This window comes from Bufo gargarizans, chromosome 1, assembly GCF_014858855.1.
Source record: "Bufo gargarizans isolate SCDJY-AF-19 chromosome 1, ASM1485885v1, whole genome shotgun sequence".
NCBI classification, from domain to species: domain Eukaryota; kingdom Metazoa; phylum Chordata; class Amphibia; order Anura; family Bufonidae; genus Bufo; species Bufo gargarizans.
Genome location: NC_058080.1, coordinates 297,402,034 through 297,427,818, shown reverse-complemented (window position 1 = coordinate 297,427,818; position 25,785 = coordinate 297,402,034). Strand labels below are relative to the sequence as shown.

The following is a 25,785-nucleotide window of genomic DNA, read 5'->3' as shown; positions in this document are numbered from 1 at the left end:
AGAAACTGGGAAACATCCAGCAGAAGTCAGTGCGGCAGCAATAGGGTATACTTGGTTACAAATCACTGCCCTGTTACCTTCGCAGTCCTGCAGTCTTGTAACCTACTACGTATACCATTGCGGTGTTGTACTGCTTCTAGAAGCTGTTATGTCTTTGATTGACAGGCAGAGGGTGTAGAGAAGGTTTTTTTTCTTTCCCTAGGAGAGAGTAACCGTCAAAATGATCTGCCTACAGCTCCCACCCCCATACGATTATGTTATTTATGGTGCTCTTCTGGGATGCCTCAGCATGGAATTATAACAGCTGCCATAGAAGTGCAACCGGAATAAACCAGTGTGTGACTTTGCAGCCGTCCCATCAGCAGTCCTTCGTTTAAGTGTCATACAGGTAATCATATCTACTTTTGTGTATTCAGCTGATGCACGATACATCTTGGGGTGCTGATAATTGTGGACTTTAGATACCCTAAAACAAAGATGTCAACTGTTTCAGGGTCAAACTGAATCACAGTACCTTTTGCATCCCAAAACTTTTCTGGCTACATAGCTTTTTGTGTTATGTAATGTTTATGTCTTTCTGTTTAATTATAACCAGGCCATGGCAATGCATTGTTGTATCCCTGTACAAAAGAGCAGGGTGTATCGGAATGAGAAAGCTTGTCATAGTTTCAGTCTTTGCTTAGATTATCTTCTTCTCAGCCTTTACATATGTATCCAGCAATCGTTATCTTTATAGCAGGAAATAAATATTTGCATTGGCATATAACCTGCTTATAAAAACTGCAGTCATGAACATGCATGCACTGCTATATTAAATACCAAAAGACAATAAAAACATTTTTGGGGAACTGAACAGTACCTCTGAACACACGGCTTGCTAACAGGACTTTTGTAAGGTCATATGTAGTGCATGCTGGAATATTTCTGCTGCTTTAGTAGCTAGACCAAATATGCATTATGCATGTTAACCCAAACTAACTTTTCAAAGCCCTTTCATGTCGGCTGCTCTAACAAAACTAGGAACTGAACTCTGAATTTAAGCAAATATATGGTAACTTATAGTGTTGAGCGCGAATATTTGAATAGCGAACTTTAATCGTGAATATCGGCACTTCAAGAATTTGCAAATATTTAGAATATGGCGCTATATATATTTGTAAAATCAATTTCTTTTTTAACACAGTACACATCAGGTGATCATCCCTCCCTTCTTCGTGCTTGTGGGCCAATGAGAAGGCTTTGTCACAGCTTAGCAACATCCATAGTAACCAATAGAAAAGTTGCCTACCCCTTACTATATAAGAACCTCCCCAGCAGCTATTTTCTAAAGTTTGATGCAGTTATGAAAGAGACAGCAGTGTCATTGCTGTGCTCTGTTGTATTACATTAGACTGTCCATACATACATGCTACAGGCATAGTGCTGTGATGTCACAAGTTGCACGTATCGTGAAAAAATATGAGCATCATTAATTGCCGAAAATTCGCAAGCGCAAATATATTGGAGCCCTCTATTTGCATATAAAGATATTCTAATGTTCTGAAAACTTATACCAGCTAGAAAAATGTAGCATATGTGACTTTTGCAATCAAGAATATAATATTGCCCCTGCCGCTAATCACTAGTAACTTACTGGATTCTCACACCCCAATTTGACTCAGTCAAACATCTGTCTCATAAATAACTGTGGATATACGCCCCTTTTAGCATTTTAAAGAGCTTCTGTCACCCCACTAAAGTAATATATATATTTTTTGGGCTACTTAAATTCCTTATACTGCGATATATCAATATATAATGCTCTTACTCATTTTGGTTCAGCAGTTTCTTAAAAAAACTGACTTTTATAATATGTAAATGAGCTCTCTACCAGCAAGTAGGGCGGCTACTTGCTGGTAGCAGCCGCATCCTCCTTCTCATGTTGATTGACAGGGCCAGCGAACGCGCTCGTCCTCTGGCTGGCCCTGTCTGCGTTCAAAATTTGGCGCCTGCGCCATACCTGTCTTCAGTCGGCGCAGGCGCACTGAGAGGAGGACGCTCGCTCGGCCGCTCCTTCCTCAGTGCGCCAGTGCCGGGTGTAGATGTGACGTCATCGGCGCAGGCGCATTGAGGATGGAGCGGCCGAGCGAGCGTCCTCCTCTCAGTGTGCCTGCACAGACTGAAGACAGGTACGGCGCAGTTGCCAGATTTTGAACGCAAACAGGGCCAGCCAGAGGACGAGCGCGTTCGCTGGCCCTGTCAATCAACATGAGGAGGGGGCGTCTTTATGAAAGGAGGATGCGGCTGCTACCAGCAAGTAGCCGCCCTACTTGCTGGTAGAGAGCTCATTTACATATTATAAAAGTCAGTTTTTTGAAGAAACTGCTGAACCAAAATGAGTAAGAGCATTATATATTGATATATTGCAGTATAAGGAATTTAAGTAGCCCAAAAAAAATTATATGACTTTAGTGGGGTGACAGAAGCCCTTTAGGCACCTTTCGTGATATATGTATATAGACTATAAATTGCCTACCAATAGTAATGATCGAGCATGCTCGGTCGAACACTGAATCGGCTCGAGCATCGCGAGCATCTGCTCGAGTCTCCTCCCCGCTTGCTTTTTGCCTGCTACGCAGCCAATAAACGTGCAGGTAAGTACTGCAACTCACTGTAATGCCATAGCAATGTTGGTTACTGGCATTACAGTGATTGGCTGGCCGGAAAGCGTCATTGCAAGCGCTGCCGCCGGTCTGGCAATGCTGCAGCAGCGCTTGCAATGGCCAGATCACCGACTGTTCTGCGATGTGAGCACGCACTGGAACTCTGCGTTCCACATGTTGGCCAGGCTTTGTGAGCAGCAGAGGGCATTAGTGAAATACCAGCTGCAACATGGTCAACGCCTTTCCAGTCAGCTTCCACTCTTCACAAGCGACGAGTGTACTGACCTCTGTGAGGTTTTACACAACTGTGAGGAATCAACACAGATGGTGAGTGGCAATGCCGCTATTATCAGCGTAACCCACTTCTGTGTCTACTGAAATGCTCGCTGCTCACAATGAAGGAGAACGCTTTAAATGTGGAAGAGTTGGAAATGGGGGAAGACAGTACACAGGGTGATAGTCATACCACCCTCCGTTCATCTTCTCAGAGCGAATTAGATGATGAGGAGGAGCAGGAGATGGTTGCCTCCGCTACGGGGGTAGCACCCACAGCAGGTTTATTCCATCTGTTGTGGTGGATGAGCCGAAGAGGATGAGGAGATTGAGAGTCATCCTCCTGATGTGGACAGCAAAGTCTTGTCTGTTGGGACTCTGGCACACATGGCAGACTTTATGTTATGCAGCCTTTCCCGCTACCCTCGCATTATACACATTTTGACCAACGATTACTGGTTGTTCACCCTTCTCAACCCTGGCTACAAAGAGAACTTCTCATGTCTCATTCCTGTGGTGGAAAGGACTAGCAAAATACCAAAAAGTTGCTCCAAAAATCATAATTTTTTAAGGGTGTGTATGATGTCCTCTTTTATGTGTAATAAAGGGTGTATTGGAGTGTTGGTTCCTTGCAATTTTTGGCAGCCCTTTCACTTAGTGCATAGGCTTTATGAGTGTAGGAGTCCCACTACCTAAACAATTGTACCACAATGTGAATGAGGCCCTCCATTATGTGATATACAGGTTGTATTGGAGTGCCTCTTCCTTGTAATTTTTTACAGCACTAGCACTTTATATACAAGTAAATATACAGGAAAGAATGTTTCCTAACAATTTTTTCTCTAAAATCGATTTCATCTTCGGTTTTGTGTTATTATTGTCAGTCTGTAAAATTGGCATACTACTCGGACAACATCGTTCCCAGCAGCGACCTGGGAGTCCAAGATTCATCCATACATCCTCCCCATGCTGTCCCCGAACCATTTCAGTGATGTTTTCATCAATTTCTTACCTTTTCATGTGAACCAGACGCCCTCCCCTCTTCAGAGCAGGGGGTGCCTGGTTTAATGCTCAGGTTCTCCCATTGACTTCCATCTACCGAGCATCCCGAGGTGTTCTACTCGAGCACCCAAGCACTTTGGTGCTTGATCAACACTACCTACAAAATCTAAATTTCCCCTAACGTATAATATCCTACATGGAGCAATCAGGTTTAGAGTACCTGCACACAGTACAGATTACATGCAGTTGTTCTGCAACCAATCAGATTCCACCTACTAGGTGTAATACACTAACAAGAAATGCGTTACAATACGATGTAACACATTGCAGAGGGGATCAGACCCCAAAAAGTTGAGGACCCCAAAAAACTGTGCCAAAAAAAGCAATTTTTTTGGTCACCTTGCCCCATAAATTGTAATAATGAATGATCAAAAAATCATATGTACTCAAAAATGGTACCAATAAAAACGTAAACTCTTCATCTCCTCAACTGCAAAAAATGAGCCCCTGCACAAGACGATCGTTCAGAAAATGGAGACACAAAAACAATTATTTTGAAAAATGCTTTATTATGTAAAACGGAAACAAAGTAATGTATTTGAAAACATCGTGTCCGTAACAGCCTACTCTATAAAAATATCACATGATCTAACCTGTAAGATGAATATTGTAAGATAAACAAAAAATGAAAACTGTGCCAGAACAGCCATTTTTTGGTTACCTTGCCTCATAAAAAAATATAATCCAGAGTGATCAAAAATCATATGTACCCCAAAATAATACAAATAAAACTGTCACCTTACTCCATAGTTTCCAAAATGGGGTCACTTTTTGGGAGTTTCTACTGTAGGGTGCATTGGGTTGGCTTCAAATGGGACATGGTGTCTAAAAATCAGTCCAGCAAAATCTGCCTTCCAAAAACCATACAGTTCTCCTTTTCTTCTGTGCCCTCCTGTGTGCCCATACAGCAGTTTACCACCACATGTGGGGTGTTTCTGAAAAATGCAGAATCATGGTAATAGATATCAAGTTTTGTTTGGGTGTTAACCTTTGATGTAGGGTTGTTGCAGGTATCGAAATTTCAATACCCAATCTATACTTTTGTCCCGGTATCAATGCGATACCGAGATTTCAATTTTTTCAATACTGGGCTGTGCTACTGCGCAGACTAGTATTACAGAACATGAGCGTGCTGCTGTCAGCGCGCTCATGTTTTCTCAGCAGCACAGGGGAGAAGGAAGCAGTCTCTCCCTCCCCCCTGTGCCGCTTTTGCCGCTGCCACCAATGAGAGCACAGAGGGGCAGAGGAGGGGCGGGCACACTGCGCCACCAAAGATAGTACTTTTCCTGGGTCCAGACTTTAAGTAGCAGGCTACACAGAGCGGCGCCCAGAGATGTCCCAGTTATTCTAGTGGGCGTTCCTTCTCCCTGCGCTGCGATTGGACAGCGCTACAGCCAGGGAGAAGGAACGCCTACTAAAGAAGCTGATGTCTTCTCCCCATTGCTCCGATAGTAATTAGCATATGGAGCAGGAGACAGTAATGGGGCACAGCGGGCAAACTGAGTGGCGCCCAGGAATAATAGTAAGTGCTGGGACATCTCTGGGTGCTGCTCTGTGTGGCCTGCTACTTAAAGTCTAGAACCATATAAGGTCAACTTTAACACATAATACAGGAGGCAGGTGCCGGCAGCAGAATCGCATAGCCGGCACCGTGCCTCTGACAGGGAGCTGCAATCAGGAGCAGTTAAACCCTCAGGTGCGGCACCTGAGGGGTTAACTGCCGCTAATCTGCTGCCAGTATCCGCCTCCTGCATTAAGGGTTAATTATCATTGGTGGCGCAGTGCTCCCCCCACCACCCCATTAAAATCATTGGTGGCACAGTGCGCCCACCCCTCTCAACCCCCCAGTATTAAAATCATTGGTGACAGGGTCCCCTCCCCTTTTCATTGGTGGCAGTGGCCACAGGGTCCCCTCCCCTCCTCTTCATTAGTGGCAGTGGCAGCTTCTGATCGGAGCCCCAGCAGTGTAATCCTTGGGCTCCGATAGGTTACCATGGCAGCCAGGACGCTACTGAAGCCTTGGCTGCCATAGTCGGGTGTGTGCACTATGCACAGGGCAGCAGGGAGAGTGTAAGATCCTATTCACCCTAAAAGAGCTCTATAAGGGTGAATAGGACAAGGGATTAAAAGATCCCAGGTTATAGCTCCTAAGGGGGGGGGGGGGGAATATGTTAAGTATAAATCACCCCCATTCCCAATTTCACATATTAAATATATAAACAATAAATAAATAAACATATCGCCACGTCAGAAAAGTCCAAACTATTAAAATATTTTAAAAAATCTATGCGGTGAACGCCGGAACAGAAAAAAAAAAATAAAACTGCACGATTTTTTTAAATGCGGAATGTACGTGGCTTTTTTTGTTTATTTTTTCGTGTGGTATTGAATTGGTATCAAGTATCGCAATACTTTTTTATGGTATCGAAATAGAATAAAAAATTTGGTATCGCAACAACTCTACCTTGATGTGTTACAGGGAAAACATGATCAAAATGAAAACTCTGCCAAAAAAGTGAAATTTCAAAATTTTATCTTAATTTAACCCTAAAGGGTTCACAAAGTTCATAAAAATCTGTTGTGAATAACTTGAGGGGTGTAGTTTCTAAAATAGGATAATTAATGGGTGGTTTCTACTATGTAAGCCCCACAAAGTGACTTCAGAACTGAACTGGTCCTTAAAGAGTGGGTTTTAGAAATTTTCTTAAAAATTGTAAGAATTGCTTCAAAAATTCTAAGCCTTCTAACGTTTAAAAAAATTAATAAATTACATTTACAAAATGATGCCAACATAAAGTAGGCATATGGGGATTGTTAAGTAATAAATATTTTATGAGGTATCAATTTCTGTTTTAAAAGCAGAGAAATAGAAATTTAGAAAATTGCAATTTTTTCCAAATTTGGGGTAAATTTGGTTTTTTTCATAAATAAAGATGAAATATATTGACTAGGGTTGAGCGAACCCAAACTGTAAAGGATTTTTGGACCCCGGACCCGAACATTTCAGTAAAAGTTTGGGTTCGTTGTTCGGAGATTTCTTAGCGCTCTTTGAAAGGCTGCAGAGCAGCCAATCAACAAGCGTTTAACTGTGTGACCTTAGAAGCCATCACTAATGGCATGGCTGTGATTGGCCAGTGCAGCATGTGACCCAGGCTCTATATAAGCTTGAGTCACGTAGCGCTGCACGTCAATCTGCTGTTACAAGTTTAGGGAGAGGATGCTGCTGGACTGGTGATTTCAGGGAGAGAATAAGAGAGAATCTAACTCAGCGATCTACATACAATTAGTTGTGTGGGTGCAGGGCACAATCTTTTTACCCTGCCCTGAGCCTATTGAACTTTTATCCGTCTGTTAGTTAGGTGGGCGGCAGCGGCCATTTTATGCAAGCTCAGTGCACCAGCACTGCATCTGAGCTTTTGTGACATTCTAATCCAAGCTTGAAAAACTGCACTAATAATCTGGTTGTAAAAAAAAAAATCACCCTTTTTTGGCAATATACAACATCTGGTGCATTTGCAGGATTAGTCAGTGTGCAATTTTAGCTAGAAATACAGGCATCATTTTCTGGGTTTTTTAAAACACCCTTTTTGTGCAAAATACACAAGTTTACATCCCTAGCTGCATCTGGACGTGTGAAATTCCAATGTTATATACAACTTTCATATTCTGTTATTAAAGAAAACACATTTTTGGTAATATACATCTGGATTAGTCAGTGTGCAATTTAAGCTAGAAATACAGCCCTAATTTTCTGGGTTTAAAAAAAACACTTTTTGGCCAAAATATACCATTTTACAGCCCTTGCAGCATCAGCACGTGTGAAATTCAGGGGGTTATATACTGCTGTCATATTCAGTTATTAAACAAACACCCGTTAGGGCAAAAAAAGTTTATTTGGCAGCCTTTGCTGCATATGTCATTGTGAGATACACCCCTTATATATTTGGGTTATATTCAGATATTTGAAATACCGCCATTTTGTGCACAAATCTTTAATTGCGGACTAGCGTGGGTCAGGGCGTGTGAGATACACCCTTTAAATATAGGGGTTCTATTCAGGTATTTGAAATACAGCCATTTAGTGCACAAATCTTTAATTGCGGCCTAGTTTGGTTCATTGCGTGTGAGATACACCCTGTATATGCAGTGGTTATATTCTTTTATTAATAAAAAATGTTTTTGGGGCAAAATTAACAATTGTTGCGCCCTTTCAGCATCAAGACAGTTGAAATTCCAGGGTTATATACTGCTGTCATATTCAGTTATTAAACAAACACCCGTTTGGGCAAAAAAAAAAAAAGAAAAAATTTGGCAGTATTTGCTGCAGATGTCATTGTGAGATACACCCTTTCTATAATTGGGTTATATTTAGTTAATTGAAATACAGCCATTTTGTGCACAAATCTTTAATTGAGACCTATTTTGGATCAGGGCGTGTGAGATACATTCTTTATATACAGGGTTTATTTTCAGGTATTTTAACTACCGCCATTTTGTGCACAAATCTTTAATTGAGGGCTAGCCTGGTTCAGGGCGTGGGAGATACACCCTGTACATACTGTCGTTCTATTCTACTATTAATTAAACACCAATTGAGGGCAAATTCGAGAAATATGAGGAGAGTGTCAAATAAGGGACGTGGCCCAGGTCGTGGTGCTGCTGGTGGAGCTCCTGTTGCAGGGAGAGGACATGGTCGATCTGTGCCAGCTACACGCACAAGTGAAACCCCTTCCTCAGGTGCGAGTAGGCGAGAGAACCTGCAGCGGTATTTGTTCGGACCTAATGCGGCTTTACGAATGGTGAAGCCTGAACAAATATAGGCGATAGTAGATTGGGTTGCTGACAGTGGCTGCAGTTCCTTCACATTGTCTTCCACCCAGTCTCATGCTGAAAGACCACAGTTGACACCTGCAACCAATGTCCATCAGTCTTTCACCTCACCCCCTTGCAAATCAGCCAAGCAGTCTGAGCCCCAAGTCATTCAGCAGTCTCTTCTGCTTTTTGATGACTCTGTTAGCAGGGTTTCCCAGAGCCATCCAACTAGTCATGCCCCAGAAGTGGAAGAGATTGAGTGCACCGAAGCCCAACCACTTATCTTTCAAGATGAGTACATGGGAGGACCATCGCAGCACGTCTCGGATGATGACGAAACACAGGTGCTAACTGCTGGGGCTTCCAAAAGTGTGCAGACCAACAAGGAGGGCAGGGGTGAAGACTGGGTGGAAGATGATGTGGAGGAATATGAGGTCCTCGACCCCACATGGAATCAAGGTCATGCGAATGACCTATGTAGTTCGGAGGAAGAGGCGGTGGTCGCACAGAGCCATCAGCACAGCAGAAGAGGGAGCAGGGTGCAAAAGCGGAGCGGCCATGCTCTAGACAGTACGCCTGCTACTGCCCACCGCAGCAAGGAATCGAGCACACCAAAGCCAGCTCCAAGGAGTTCCCTGGCATGGCAGTTCTTCAGACAATGTGCTGACGACAAGATATGAGTGGTTTGCACGCTGTGCAATCAGAGCCTGAAGCGAGGCATAAACGTTCTCAACCTGAGCACAACCTGCATGACCAGGCATTTAAGTGCACAGCACGAGCTGCAGTGGAGTAGACGCCTCAAAAACCAAGAAAGGTCTCTGGCTCCTCCTGCTTCCTCTTCTGCTGCAGTCTCGGCCTCTTTATCCACCTCTGGAGTGACAGTGCCACCTGCCACCCCACAAACAGAGGATCTTCCAGCAACACCACCACCTGGGTCACCAAGCATCTTCACAATGTCCCACGAAAGCGTTCAGCTCTCCATCTCCCAAACGCTGGAAAGGAAGAGGAAGTACCCCCCTACCCACCCGCGATCACTAGCCCTGAATGCAAGCATTTCTAAATTATTGGCCTTTGAAATGCTGTCATTCCATCTGGTGGAGACGGATAGTTTCAAAGGCCTTATGGCGGTGGCTGTCCCACAGTACGTCGTGCCCAGCTGCCACTACTTTTCCAGGTGAGCCATCCCTTCCCTGCAGAACCAAGTAGGGAACAAAATCAGGTGTGCAATGCGCAACGCCATCTGTGGCAAGGTGCACCTCACTATGGATACGTGGACCAGTAAGCATGGTCATGGACGTTATAACTCCATAACAGCACACTGGGTAAATGAAGTAGCGGCTGGGCCTGAGGTGGATAGCAGTTTGGCGCATGTCCTTCCACCACTGAGGATTGCAGGGTGCTTCAGTTTGCCTCCTGTTGCTTCCTCCTCCTACTCTGCTTCCTCATCCTCTACCAGCTCCTCATCCGGTCAGCGTAAAAACCTTCACCACCGACTTCAGCACAGCCAGGGGTAAACTACAGCAGGCAGTTTTAAAACTTATCTGTTTGGGGAACAAACCCCACACCGTGCGGGAGCTGTGGATGGGCCTTGAACAACAGACCGATGAGTGGTTTGTGCCAGTCAGCCTCAAGCCCGGCCTGGTAGTGTCCAATAATGGGCAAAATCTCGAAGCGGCTCTGGGACTAGCCGGTTTGACACACATACCTTGCCTGGCGTATGTGCTGAATTTGGTGGTGTAGAGATTCCTTAAAAATTACCCCGATATGTCAGAGCTGCTGCATAAAGTGCGGGCCGTCTGTGCGCGCTTTCTGCGTTCTCACCCTTCTGCTGCTCATCTGTCAGCGCTGTAGCGTAACTTCGGCCTTCCAGCTCACCACCTCATATGCGACGTGCCCACAAGGTGGAACTCCACCTTGCACATGCTGGCCAGACTGTGCGAGCAGCAGCAGGCGATAGTGGAGTGTCAGCTGCAGCACGCATGGTTGAGTCGCTCTGCGAAACAGCACCACTTCACCACCAATGACTGGGCCTCCATGCGAGACCTGTGTTCCGTGTTGCGCTGTTTCGAGTACTCCACCAACATGGCCAGTGCCGATAACGCTGTTCTCAGCGTAACTATCCCACTTCTATGCCTCCTTGAAAAAACGCTGCTGGCGATGATGGAAGAGGATGTGGCACAGGAGGAGGAATAATTTCGTAGGGTTTCCGGACAGTCATTCCCAAGTGGCTCCGAGGGTGGGTTCCTTCACCCACAAACGCCAGGTACACAATTTTCCAGTCAGGGCACAGTTTTGGAGGATGACGAGGAGGAGGAACCATGTTCACAGCAGGGTGGCACCCAGACCAGCTCATGGCCATCACTGGTGTGTGGCTGGGGGGGATACAGAGGACACAGATGATACACCTCCCACAGAGGACAGCTTTTCGTTGCCTCTGGGCAGCCTGGCACACATGAGCGATTACATGCTGCAGTGTCTACGCAACGACCGCCGAGTTGCCCATATTTTAACTTGTGCTGATTACTGGGTGGCCAAGCTACTGGATCCCCGTTACAATGACAACGTACTGTCCTTAATTCCGTCACTGGAGCGTGATCGCAAGATGCGCAAGTACAAGCGCATGCTGGTAGACGCGCTGCTGATGGCATTCCCACCTGACAGCGGGGGCACAGTGGAAGCACAAGGCTAAGGCAGAGGAGGAGGAAGAGGTCGCCAAAGCAGCTGGGGCACCGCCAGCATCTCAGAAGGCAGGGTTAGCATGGCCAAAATGTGTATTATCTGAACATGTGTTTAGCACAGCAGGGGGCGTCATCACAGACAAGCGCAGCTGCGTGGACAAGCTCACGTTCATTAAAATCAACCAGGCATGGATCCCACAGGACTTGTCCGTACCTTGTGAAGAATGTATACCGGCACTAACCAGCCATTGTTATACTGCAGCGCAATTGCTCATTCTTGTATTTTGGATATTTCACACTCTTTTGGAGTGTACCCTAATTTAAAAAAAATAAAATTAAAACCAAAAACCTGTGTTGGCTAACTCGTCCTCCTCCACCACCGCTTCCACCTACACCGCTACATCCACCGCCTCCTCAAACTCCTACTCCATATGGAACTCCTCCTCATAAATAAAAAAATTTAATTTTTAATTGTACGTATTTTATTTTATGTCATTTCACTTTGTCAGTTACATTTTCAGTTGAAATTCAACAATTTTTAGGTGTGAAGTACCACTGCTATACCTAGTAGACAGGTTAAAAAAATAAATAAAAATTGTCAGTTATATTTTCTGTTGAAATTTACCAATTTTTGGGTGCGATGAACCACTGCTATACCTAGTAGTTGGGTAAAAAAAAATATAAAGAAATTTGTCAGTTACACTTTCAGTTGAAATTAAACAATTTTTGGGTGTGAAGTACCACTGCTATACCTAGAAGAACGGTGTAAAAAAAAAAAAAAAAGTTAAAAAAATGATGTACCACTCCTCTACCTAGTTGACAGCTTAATAAATTTCAATTATTTTTATTTTACATTTTAGGGTGACAATAAACAATAGTTTTCTGTCATAGGCCCCTGCTCTACCAAGTAGACAGGTTAATACATTTCTGTAATTTTTCTGTTACATTCTTTGGTTGACATTATACAATTTTAGACGTGAATAAACCCCTGCTCTGCATAGGTGACAGGGAATAAGATTTCTGAAATGCTTCTTTAATTGATGCGCACCACCTCCTTTGATTCAATGCTTAAACTTTAACAAGTTGTATCAAATTTGCGCCTCAATACCTTTTCCCACATTTCCACTTTACTCTTTTCGCCCACATTTGGGCTTCTGTAATTTTTCCTACATTTGCGCCTCAATACCTTTTCCCACATTTCCACTTTACTCTTTTCGCCCACATTTGGGCTTCTGTAATTTTTCCTACATTTGCGCCTCAATAGCTTTTCCCACATTTCCGCTCGATCCCAATTTTTTTTTAGAAATGTATCGCCCTTAAATTTGTTTTTGTTTTTCTTACGCTCCCTCTCCGGCGTGGAACCCTGATTCACCGATAACCATGATCAACATGGTAGGCTCAGATATCCAAATGGATGGTGGATGCCACTGGGGCACCTCTACATAGGTGACAGGAACATAAATTTAAAAAAATCGTCAATTACATTGTCAGGTGACATTTTTCAAATTTTGCCGGATAGAAACCCCTGCTCTGCATAGTTGACAGGGAATACAATTTAATAAATTCTTCATTAATTAACACACTGCCACATTCTTTCATTCAATGCTTAAACTTTAAAAAGTTGTCCCACTTTTATGCTTTAATAATTTGTCCCATAATTCCGCTCTATAATTTTAAATTTGAAAAAATGAATCCTCCCTTGGATGTGGTCTCTCTTTCTCACGCTCCCTCTCCAGCGTGGAACCCTGATTCCCTGCCAACCATGATAGGCGCATCAAAGAACAATCTAAAATTGATAGAGCAGATATCAAATTGGATCGTGAACATCACGGGGACATGTGACATGGTGGGGCAGTAAGTGTGCACACGCCTACACGAACTGACTGACAGGGGTCAGCCCCTGCAACTTCTGGGTCTCCAAATTGGGCACATGGCCTGAGCTTGCCCTTTACCCCTTGGAGGTGGTGGCCTGCCCTGCAGCCAGTGCATTGTCTGAACATGTGTTTAGCACGACTGGAGGGGGTTATCACAGGTTATATTTCCCAATGCTACCCTAATTTAAAAAAATAAAAATAAATTTAAAACCAAAAAGCAGTGCAGGCTACCTCCTCCTCCTCCGCTTCCACCTACACCGCCACATCCACCGCCTCCTCAACCTCCTACTCCATTTGGAGCTCGTCCTCCTAGATCAAGATTATGTTTTATTTTTATGTATTTTATGTTATTTAAAGTCATTTCCCTATCCACATTTGTTTGCAGAGCACTTGCCATGCTCTTAACCATATTTTGATGCCATTTGCAGCCCTCTAGCCCTTTCCATGACATTTTTACAGCCATTTTAGTGCTCAAAATGACATGCAATGGGGTTCGGGTTCAAGTTTGGGTCTAGAACTCGAACTTTTTTTCTGAAGTTCGGCCGAACCCGAACATCCAGGTGTCCGCTCAACTCTAATATTGACTCAAATTTATGACTGTCATGAAGTACAATGTGTCACAAGAAAACACAGTCTCAGAATGGCTTGGATAAGTAAAAGTGTTTAAAAGTTATTACCACATTAAGTGACACGTCAAATTTGCAAACAAAATAAAAAAAAAATGGCCTGGGCAGGAGGGTGAAAACTGGTTCGCGGTACAAGGGGTTAAGGTTAAAACTTATAGCTATTCATGGTATCACAGAAGTCACAAGGCAGAGATTAATAATTACAATAATCACATTCATGTAAACCACGTACACCCAGCTAAAACAAACACTGTACTCTTTCCACATTGTTTCTCTTACCACTAGTGTGTAGACATATCAAAACTATAGTACTCTATTTGTGTGGTTTTAATCTGATTCCTTATTTACAATCTTTATTCTCTTAATCACGATAATCGTGTTGTGCTGTGCAGTAAATACACCAGTTTAACTGGCTTTGAAGTCTATATGGAAGGGAATTTTTATACCTTGTGTGCGGCTGACAATCACTAATGTCTGAGCCTTTATTCTGTTCTAGAATGTAGTGTATCTTAATGATATATGTTTTTTAGTCTAAGTATTTACCTCTGAAATATATGAAATCATAAGATGAATGACAGTTTCTCTTATATTCTATATAGTGGTTACAGGGCCAAGCTGAAAAACAGCTTTGAGAGATGCAAATGCTTTTCCCATCTGAGATCTTTATGGAACATTCTGAATGCTCATTTATGTTATTTCCATTTACTTGAATGGGATGAGATGTAATACCAAACACATCTTCTGTAAAGACCCACACTGACTTGTTTTACTTGCATTATTGGCGTTTTGGAAAATTCACCTCTTTTTCTGCTCTGTCGATCTAGCCCCCATGCCGCTGCATGCTTTCAAACTGCAGTGGCGGTGACGTGCTGGTACACAGCACATGACCACTGTGGCTGCCAACCAATAACTATCCTCAGCAGTTTATAGCTGAGGACAGTGATTAGCTATAGTGGTGGCATGCCGTACATCTGCATGTCATATAACATGCATGTATAGGACATGTGACTGCTGCAGCCAATCACTGCGGTCAATGATTGGCTGACATAGAATGCTATTGCAGTCTATAGCATTCTGACAGGCTGTCTGTCAGAAGTGGGGGTGGCAGCAGGAGTCGCAGCGAGAGGCCTGAACTCCCGGTGTCATCTAGCTGTCGTGTCTTGCAAAGCAACCCAGAGATGCTTTTATGGTTGAATCGGTCTTCGACTTTATTGCAAGTGACATCAGACACCCTAAGCCAAGAGTCGGTGGGTTCCTCTGACAACGCTTGTCCTGAACCTTCCTTTGTCATTTTCTGTTCCGTCAGCGCAAGAAGTATTATATGCCGTAGGCTCAGCTCCACTTTTCAGCAAGGAGTAGCTATTAGAGGACAGTCAGCAGCTACTGCACATCCAAAGATCTGGAGGATACATCCGCCGCTTCCTCCACTAGGCGGCCATGTAGTGATGATGAGAGTCACATGGGAGCAGATGCAACTGCTACATCACCCAGTGGCACGCACTCAATTTCATGCAGTCAAGACTCCACCACCTCAGCCGAAGGGAGCTGTCTGTCCTTCCTATCATCTGCTGATCCTGATGCTCCTGCTCCTCCTACTTCTCATCAGTCATTCCATCAGCAATCGATCATTGAAGTGATTGCCAAGAGACAACAGTATGCATGTAAAACAAAACATGCAATGCAACAGCTCTCTGCAAACCAAATAAAGTACAAAATTGCATAATAATTGCAAGTGCTATACTTATAAATTAGAGATGCTTGGCAAATCCTTTTGCACAAAATTATTTGAGCCCGTCTGCCGCACGTCAAGGCGATCTCTGTAAGACGGGTTCCTAACACTAAATTCTACCTGTTATGTGCCCTGACGGCTACCATACAATTCAGGGAGTGTAGGTTCCACATGCATGCTGGGCCTGCTTTAATTTCTGTCATTTTTGGTGCCAAAATCGCCTCCATTATATCCAAGGAATGCAGGTACCAACATGCAGGCCAGGCCCACTCCACACCACCCCTGGTGCCAAATGGCCGCCAAAGAATGCAATGAGAGTCCACAACTATATCTCTCCTGGTGCCAAATGGCTTCCAGTGAGTGAGGGGGAGCTATATACTCACACTAATTAAAATCAGCCTATGGGGCAGATGAGCTGGTCAGGAGTGCATGACTAAGGTGTCAGCCACACCTCCAGTACAAACTGCAAAGAAAAGGGTGGTCAGTCAGCACATCCCAATGTGTATGGTAGCCGTCATGGCACATAACAGGTAGAATTTAGTGTTAGGAACCCGTCTTACAGAGATCGCCTTGACGTGCGGCAGACGGGCTCAAATAATTTTGAAAAAAAGGATTTGCCAAGCATCTCTAATTTATAAGTATAGCACTTGCAATTATTATGCAATTTTGCACTTTATTTGGTTTGCAGAGAGCTGTTGCATTGCATGTTTTGTTTTACAGTGTTGTTCTCAGCCATAGCAACGTGCTCCTGCGCAATGGGATGTGCTGACTGACCGCCTTTTTCTTAACAGTATGCGTGCACTCATCCAATTACGCAGAAGCTGAACGTGCTCCTGGCCAAGTTGCTGGTGCTGCAGTCCCTCCCTTTCCAAGTGGTGGACTCTGCACATTTTAGAGAACTGATGGCTTGTGCCAAGACAAGGTGGAGAGTCCCAAGCCGTCATTTCTTTGTGAAAAAGGCAGTACCAGCCCTGCACACATATGTAGAACAGAAGGTGGGACAGTCCTTGAGCCTATCGGTGTCTGCTAAAGTGCACAGCAGCGCCGACGTGTGGAGCTGTAACTACGGTCAAGGACAATATATGTCCTTTACAGCCCACTGGGTAAATGTGGTTCCAGGCCAGCCACACCAGCAACTTGGCCAGGTGATGCCGCTTCCGCCTCCACTTTCTCACGCTGTTGGTCCTGTGACAATGTCTGCCTCCCCATCCTCCACCATGTCTTCAGCTTCCACTACAGGGACAATTCACAGTGCCCCTCCACCATACCACATGTGCAGGGCACGGTGGTGTCACGCTATTCTGCACTTCGTTTGCCTGGGCAAACAGAGCCACACAGTGGAGGAACTGCTCTGCGTCCTTCATTAAGAAATCGAATCCTGGCTTTCTCCTCTACAACTCAAAATTGGAACCATGGTGACCGACAACAAGAACATGTGAACAACAAGAACAGGTGTCAGCGCTGCGTCAAGGATGGCTGAGCCATGCGCCCTGCATGGTGCATGTGTTCAATCTGGTTGTAAAGCAGTTTCTGAAGTCTTCACCCTATCTGCAAGACATCCTGAAAATAGCCAGGAAATTTTGCATGCACTTTAGCCACTCGTACACCGCAAAGCACACCCACTTTGCATTGGCAGAACGGCACTCCCAACATAGGCTGATATGCGACGTTTCCACCCGTTGGAATTCCACCCTCCATATGTTGGACCGATTATATGAACAGAGAAAGGCCATAAACGATTTCTTGATGATACGGACAGAGGAACTTCCCTATGTAACTTTGATGTTAGCCAGGGGCAGCTCATGCATGACACCTGCCATTTGCTCGGGCCCTTTGAGGCAGTCACTTTGTCAGTCGCCAGGACTACGGGATGAACGTCATTCCACTGATTCATGTCCTGGAACAGATGCTGCTAAATCTGGCTGGCCAGGTGAAAGGAGACATGGAAACTACATCTTACGGCCACACGAGCCCGGAGGGGGCTGAACTAGATGAGGTGGAGGACATTCGAGCACAAGCAAGTGTAGAGAAATGGGTTTTTCTACACAGGTGACAGGAGGAGGAGGAGCTGGATCAGCCAGAGGGGCTACAGGGCGATGAGGAAGACGAGGCAGAGGACCCAGACACACCGTGGCAGTATACAGTGGTGATGGAGGCAGGGAGTCCCTTCGAGTCACTTGCGTAAATGGCCCGATGCATGCTCACTTGTTTGAGTAGTGACAGCCGAATTGTCACCATTCGGCAGAGGGATGACTACTGCCTCTTCGCTACTGGTCCAAAATGGGGGCCTTTTTTACACTGACTGAGAGGGAGGACAAACTACTATCAGACCATCCTATGTATTCAGTTGGCCACTGCCTATATGCGCCATTGCCCATCCTCACGCATGTCTGACCGGGGGGACCCTCTTCGCTCATGTTCCACTGCCATGGCTGCTGGGGAGGATGGGGAAGGGGAAGCAGGAGTAGTATCAGCTCCATTAGCAGCAACTTAAGTCTAGAATCGCTGATGAGCAGTTTCCTTCACCTGACTACTGTGAGGATTGGGAAAACCCTCAGCCGTGCAATGCCAAAAGATGTTACTGGGTGCTCGGCCAGAACAACAGAATTAGGGAGCAGGTCACCTCCTATTGCGTCCCTAATCTGACCCTGACTCCTAACCGTATGAGCCAACCCTGATGGTAGGAGGGCTCAACCTAATAGTCCCTGCTAGCCCTCAGGGTGGCCCTGGACTAGGAGCTGGGTAGACAACCTGTTCCTCCTGGACGCGGAGAAACAGGAGTCTAAAGTGGCCAAGCTACATAGAAAATGGAGACATGAACAACTTATGGCAATGGCAGGTAAATGTAACAAGTACAACACCTACCTGCCACAGACACAAAGCCTGGAACCCATGTGCAAGTGCTGCTGTCCACAACAACACAAACGGACACAGCACACACCACACATCACACAGGAACCGAGGACCATAAGCTGCAAAGAATAAAGACCAAACAAACATCTTCATAACATCATGTAACATAAACCTATGACCACAAGGGTGGCCCCCACTGGCAGATGGTATAACACAGGAGGATGACTCTAGCTAGCCATGGCTGAAGTACCCCTCAGACTACTGATCTTAACTGAGGCTTTATAGCCCATGTAGCCACACACAGACACACCCAGTGCACACACACTAGGAAGGAAGTTAACCCTTCCAACACAAGGCAAGGGAAGACGGCCACTTAAAGGGGAAGTACACACATAAACACACACTTCACCTGTTGCCGCGGGCAACGGCATGCGTGGCAACCATGTCCTGGTGATCAGCCAGAAGGCCGAGACACTGCCACCACATGCATACAACACCAAACGTAGTCACGGGCAACCAAGTGAAGTAAAATGTCACTACGCACACCATAGGCCGTGACAACTACTAAGGAAACTACTCACCAGCAGCTAGACAAAGCAGGACCTGAACCAGCAGGTTGTGGCATACTTGGAGTGCACCGTGCCATCCCACATGGAAGATCCCCTGGACTACTGGGCAGCCAAACTCAATTTGTGGCCACAACTGGTAGAGTTTGCCCTGGACAAGCTTTCCTATCCGGCCAGCAGTGTGGCATCAGAGCGTGTGTTTAGTGCGGTGGGGGCCATAGTTACCCCAAGGAGAACTTGCTTGTCCACCCAAAATGTGGAGAAACTGACCTTTGTGAAGATGAATCAGGCGTAGAACGGCCAGGATTTTTAAACACCAGTGCCTGATGCATCAGACTAGATCATCCATGGTGCCACACCAACACTTTTATAAAAGAGACCTGTTTGTTCTGGCTACCTGCTTCAGCTACTATTCTGATGCTGCCACCAGCCTGATGCCACACCTGCTACCAGGTGCTTCTACTACCAGCCAGCATCTTCAGCTGGTACTGGTATTGCCCCCACCTCCCCACTCTGTGGACTCCTCATGCTGCTGCCACTTTACTACTCTGTGGTCTCCTCATGATTCTGCTACATCAACACTATGTCATTGGGCCACTCTGTAGACTGCTTATGCTGTTCCACCCTCTCCACTCCATGACTGGGCCACTATTTTGCCTTTTTGGCCTGGTTGACATAATTTATTTGACCCTTCTGATCTGTCAGAAGGAAGGCAAAATGAGACGCGCAACGAATCCTGTCTTTGTAACAGCTGTAAGGCCTGTATGACATGGTCCCTATTTTGCATCAGAATTGGCTTATGATTTGGTAGCCAAAAGCAGGAGTGGGTACAAAACACAGAAGACATGTAAATATTCCATTCACATATCATCTCTGTTGGATCTAATCCCGTTTTTTTTTTTACTTAGCAATATTGATGGATCGCTGACAAAGTGAAGGCGGATGCTCAACAGACAAGATCCGTTTTTTGGGGATTATTGTTTTGACGGATCAGAGGAAGGGCAAAATAATCAGTGATGTCAGCACAAACTTACTGTTGACACCCTCTCCACTCTGTCAGGGGGGCTCTACTTGTATAAGCGTTTAATAAAACATGTTCTGTACACATCTATGTGGAATCAGCTGATGATAGTGTAAAAGGAGTGCGCTTCTTTTTTACACTAAAAATCGACCTATAAGGCCTCATGCACACGACCGTTGTTTGCTTCCGCATCCGTTCCGCTGATCTTAGCGTTTTAGGTGCAGACCCATTAATTTCTATGGAGCCGTTGAAAATGCGGATAGTGCATCGTTTGCCATCCGCGTCCGTGATCAGTGGTTCCAGTCACTCAAAAAAATATAACCTGTCCTATTATTTCAGCGGAAATCGGTTCGCGGACCCATTCAAGTCAAACGACCGCTAAAAAAAGGGGAGGCACACAAGATTGTCATCCGCACTTCCGCGTCCGTTTTTTTCCTATCATTTGCATCTTTTTTGTTTGTTTTACTGTTCATCTGCTTCCTAACTGCAAAGTTAAAAGGAACCTGTCACCTCCTATATGCTGTCCTCACTGAGAGCTCCATAATGTAAGTGACAGGCATACTCAAAGCAGCGCTCTGTCAATCGTGTGCCACAGTAGCACATGTGCTGAAAACTTACTGTGTGATGCTGGCAGCGCACATGGTAGAGAGGGGTACAGCGTATTCATGTTTTCCCCACACTCTGCCAATGATTGGCAGTTTTCTCCCAGAGAAAAAACTAAGGAAAGAACGGTCATTCATTTGTGGGTGGAAAGAGGAGGACCCTTATGAATAAACTGGACTCTTCTCTGGCAATGTTTGACTCTTCTCCAGATCCAGGCTCTGTGGGTCCTAAATTCTCCCTGTGATAGTATTGCAGACTAGTGTCTGTTTCTATTCACTATCATTCATCCGCTCTCTGTATGTACACCATCAATATCTTGTAAAGTCCTTCCACTTTACAAATCGCTAGTCAGACCACACATGAAGTACTGTGTACAATTCTGGGCTCCTGTGAACAAGGCAGACATAGCAGAGCTGGAGAGGGTCCAGAGGAGGGCAACTAAAGTAATAACTGGAATGGGGCAACTACAGTACCCTGAAAGATTATCAAAATTAGGGTTATTCACTTTAGAAAAGACTGAGGGAGATCTAATTACTATGTATAAATATAGCAGGGGTCAGTACAGAGATCTATCCCATCATCTATTTTCCCCCAGGTCTGTGACGAGGGGAACTTCCTCTGCGTCTGGAGGAAAGAAGCTTTGTACACAAACATAGAAGAGGATTCTTTACAGTAAGAGCAGTGAGACTATGGAACTCTCTGCTTGAAGAGGTGGTAATGGTTAGTACAATAAAGGAATTCAAGAGGGGCCTGGATGTTTTTCTGGAGTGTAATAATTAGGGCTGCAGCTAACGATTATTTGAATAATCGATTAGTTGTCGATAATTTAATCGATTAATTGGGAAAAACACCAAAATTACAAAACAAAGGTTTATATGATTCTGCTTGAAAAATTATGTTCAAAGGCCATATTAAAACAAATTGTGGATGGCGCTGTTATGGAGGGGATCTGTGGATGGCACTTATGGGGAGGGGGATTTGTGCACTGTTATGGGGAGGGGGATCTGTGGATGGCACTGTTATGGGTAGGGGGATCTGTGCACGGCACTGTTATGGGTAGGGGGGGGGATCTGTGGATGACACTATATAGCAGTGGTGGCGAACCTATGGCATGGGTGCCATAGGCGGCACTCGGAGCCCTCTCTGTGGGCACCCACACCCTGGAAAAAGTCTGAGTGTACCAATATGCCTTAGACCTTTCCTGCCATTCATCAGCGCAGGACGCACCATGAACAGCACAGGCAGCGCACTGAATGTAGACAGGCTATTATAGCTACTACATGATAAAGTACATGAAAGATATACTATATTGGACTGTAGGATTCAGGTTAACTTGCCACGTTGGCACTTTGCGATAAATAAGAGGGTTTTGGGATTGCGGTTTGGGCACTCGGTCTCTAAAAGGTTCGCCATCACTGCTATATAGCATCTTATGCTATATGTGTCATCCACAGATCCCCCTCCCCATAACAGTGCCAAGATCCCCTTCCCCATAACAGTGCCATACACAGATCCCCCTCCCCATAACAGTGCCATACACAGATCCCCTTCCCCATAGCAGTGCCATACACAGATCCCCCTCCCCATAACAGCCCCGGCCCCGCTGCTCACAGAAGACTATTCTGGCAGTAAATTTTACTCAGCGCATCTTTATTACCTTACAATGAAGCCCAGGTAACAGGCAGGAGTGGGCGGCGGCGTAACGTCACTCACTCACGTGACGCACCTGCTCCGTCTACTTTATGAATGAAGGAGGCGGAGCAGGCGCGTCACGTGAGTAAGTGACGTTACGCCGCCATCCGCTCTGCCTGTTAACTTACTGTAGCTTCATTGTAAGGTAAAATATGCGCTGATTTAAAGTAAACCGCCCGCATAGCAACAAATCGGCAATTATTCGATAACCGGATTCGTCGACAACAAATCCAGTTTTCGAATATTATCGATAAATTTGATTAATCGTTACAGCCCTAGTAATATTACAGGCTATAACTTCTAGAGAGGGGTCGTTGATCCAGGGAGTTATTCTGATTGCCTGATTGGAGTCGGGAAGGAATTTTTCATTCCCATAAAGTGGGGAAAATTGGCTTCTACCTCAGTTTTTTTTTTTTTTGCCTTCCTCTGGATCAACTTGCAGGATGACAGGCCGAACTGGATGGACAAAGGTATTTTTTCGGCCTTATGTACTATGTTTCATCTGCTCCAGTGCCTAACTGGCATCTCCATCATCCGTTTGTCATCCTAATTTAGTTCTTCTCATCTAACTAAGAGTTTATTTCTGTATATTTTTTGCCTGCCAGCTTGATGCCCACTTCATAATATTATTGTTGCAACAATCCAGTCTAGGTACCGGGGACACCATTATTAGCCAGGAAAGATGCTTTAGCTAAAGTCCAGTTGTGCAGTCTTGGACTGGAGTTCTTAGAATAACTGGGAGGTATACAGCCACATGAAAATGGCTGGAAATTAATGAATGAAGATTGCAGACTCAAACTTAGTGTAACTTTCTTACTCAAGATAGATTAAAAAAAAATGGAATAATAATGTTTCCGTCTCAAAGGTCTTCATAACATTTTATCACTTCCCCCTGTATGTATTCTGGGCCTTAATGACAAAAGCAAAATTAGCACTTTTATGTATCCTATGAGTTTGCTATTTATTTTATTTTTTTCAGGACAAACATGGCTTTCATTTATTGGTATATATTATTATCTGCATTCATTAGTTTTGTTTTTTAATTTTACTAACAATCTAAAATCTAACTATTTCTGTATCTGTTCTGATTACATGCTATTTTTTAGACTGGTATATGTTCTAAAATACATTGTCATATTTTATATTTAAAAAGGAAATTACATTTTTAAAACCAGGATATTGCCTGGTGTTACTTTGTTGCTCAAAGTGCAAAAGCATAAGAATAAACCTCCCTAAAGCACATTCAAATATTGTATACATTTTTGGGGGATTTTTTTGTTTAGTTGTTTTAGTGTGTATGAATAGGGAGGGTTTGATACAAGCCCTGACCCTAGCCTAATATACACCTATTTAGGGTTATATAAGTTATCTATGGTTTTTTTTCTTTCACAGTAATGCAATTGTTACACACACTGTATCAATTTTCATGGCTTCTTACAAAACCACACTGAGAGTAGAGGCAGAGACCAGAGGAAAGCTGAGCCCTATGTTTTGGCAGGCTGTGACTGCTTTGATTGATTTCTCACTGCAATCACAGCTTTGGGGACCAATCAGATTAGTACCCATTATAATCTCCAGGTCCCTAACTGTAAGCAGACTGCTTGAGCCTGGTGACTTCAGCACTGCGATCCTACTCTAAAGCCTTGCTGGAAAATAACATGCTCTACTGTAGAATAAAGCCCATTAATGACAGCTGTAAAAAGGAGTATTGACAGTCATTACGGGGTTGAGCATTTTTTTTTATATAAAGCTAGATAACTGGAAGTCTGTCATTAACAAAATCAGCTTTAAACTTGGCACAACACCTTATGTGATCCTGTTTAATGGCAGATCATGCTGCCTAGTGTTCTGCCATTAAAAATATTGGGCTGACATATCCTCCTGAAAAGACAGAGACCTAAAATGATCAGCTCCGTGTCACAAAATATTCTAAACATTTCTCATTTAGAGGTTCCTTCCTGCATTTATGGGTGGTTGACATAAAAATGAGTGACAGCTCAATGATATCACAGGCTTCCAGTAGACTAATATCGGAGCGGAGCATGATGAGAGTACATATGTGCCCTCCTAAAATTCCCCTGCACAGTGGATAGAGAGCACCCCTCGTTGTCTAACCCCTCAGATGCCACAGTCAATATTGACAGAGGCATCTGAGGGTTTAAATAACTGGGGTCAGAGTCATCTTCGATCCTGCGGCCAGGTGTCAGCTGTATTGCTCATCCAACACCCACCCCATATAGAGCAGGCTCAGCCCTTACACACAAATAATGCAGTTACATCATTTTTGCATTAAGGCGAGTAATTGCTTTTTCTGGCCACTCATCCATAAAGCCCCAACCTGTAGAGTGTACAGAGTAATGATCCCATGAACAGATACTTCCATATCTGCTGTGGATCTTTGGAGCCTCTTCAAGGGTTATCCTTGGTGTCTTTGGTGAATCTCTCATTAATGCCTTCCTTTCTCCTTGCCCGGTCTGTGAGTATTGGTAGGTGGCCTTCTCTTGTCAGATTTGCAGTTGTGCCATATTACTTTCATTTTGTTATAATATATTTAATGGTGCTCTGTTGGAGGTTCAAAGTTTGGGATATTTTTTTTTTCAACCCAACTTGTATCTATACTTCTCCAAAGCTCTTATCTGTTTGGAGAGCTCCATGGTCTTCATGTTGCCTTCTCCAAATAGCTGATTGACGGGGGTCCCGGGTGTTGGATTCCCACCGATCAAATGATGATGATCTATCCAGAGGATATTAGTAAGAAAAAGCTGCAGAACCCCTTCATGAATCAGGAGCTTCAGAACAGGTGTATTTATACTCACATCATGTGACACTTTGATTTCACGCCAGGGACCTTATTCAGCTCGTTCTGAGGACTCATAATTGGTTAGACCAGACCTTATTTGGGTTTTTTATAGCAAAGGTGAATACAGATGCCCTCACAACTTTTTCATTTTATTCTTTTAACATAGGTTTTCGTTTCACTGCAAAAACTATTTTGTGATATCAATTACATAAAATCCAAATTGAAATCAATCCAACAAAACAGGACAAGCACAAAGGTGGGAGATGAATATATATATTAAAGCAAGAGGCACTGAGCTGAATCACAGATGTTACTTTTAGACTGCAGATTTCTTGTTCAGTTATCTACACATTTTACTCGTATCTATTTTGATTATTAAAAAAATGCTAAACTTAAAAGAACTAAAGTTATTAGGTGAAGGGTAGCTAAAAAGGATCAGGATGACCTGAACAGTTCCTAGCCGATCAATAATTCAGTACTCATTAACTATTCTACTCATTTCAGTCTTTCACGCGCTAATTAAAGTCCAAACTCTATGTACACTTTTTTTTTGT

General features: G+C 44.2%; 1 protein-coding gene across 1 annotated transcript in view; it reads left to right on the top strand.

Moving 5' to 3' along the window:
• The first annotated feature begins 265 nt into the window (after nt 1-265).
• Nucleotides 266-25,785, top strand: part of SLC20A2 (solute carrier family 20 member 2) — a 108,657-nt gene continuing 83,137 nt past the window's right edge. Inside the window, exon 1 of the mRNA XM_044304906.1 lies at nt 266-388. The gene's annotated coding sequence lies outside the window, so the exon portion shown is untranslated. The remainder of the gene's footprint in view (nt 389-25,785) is intronic.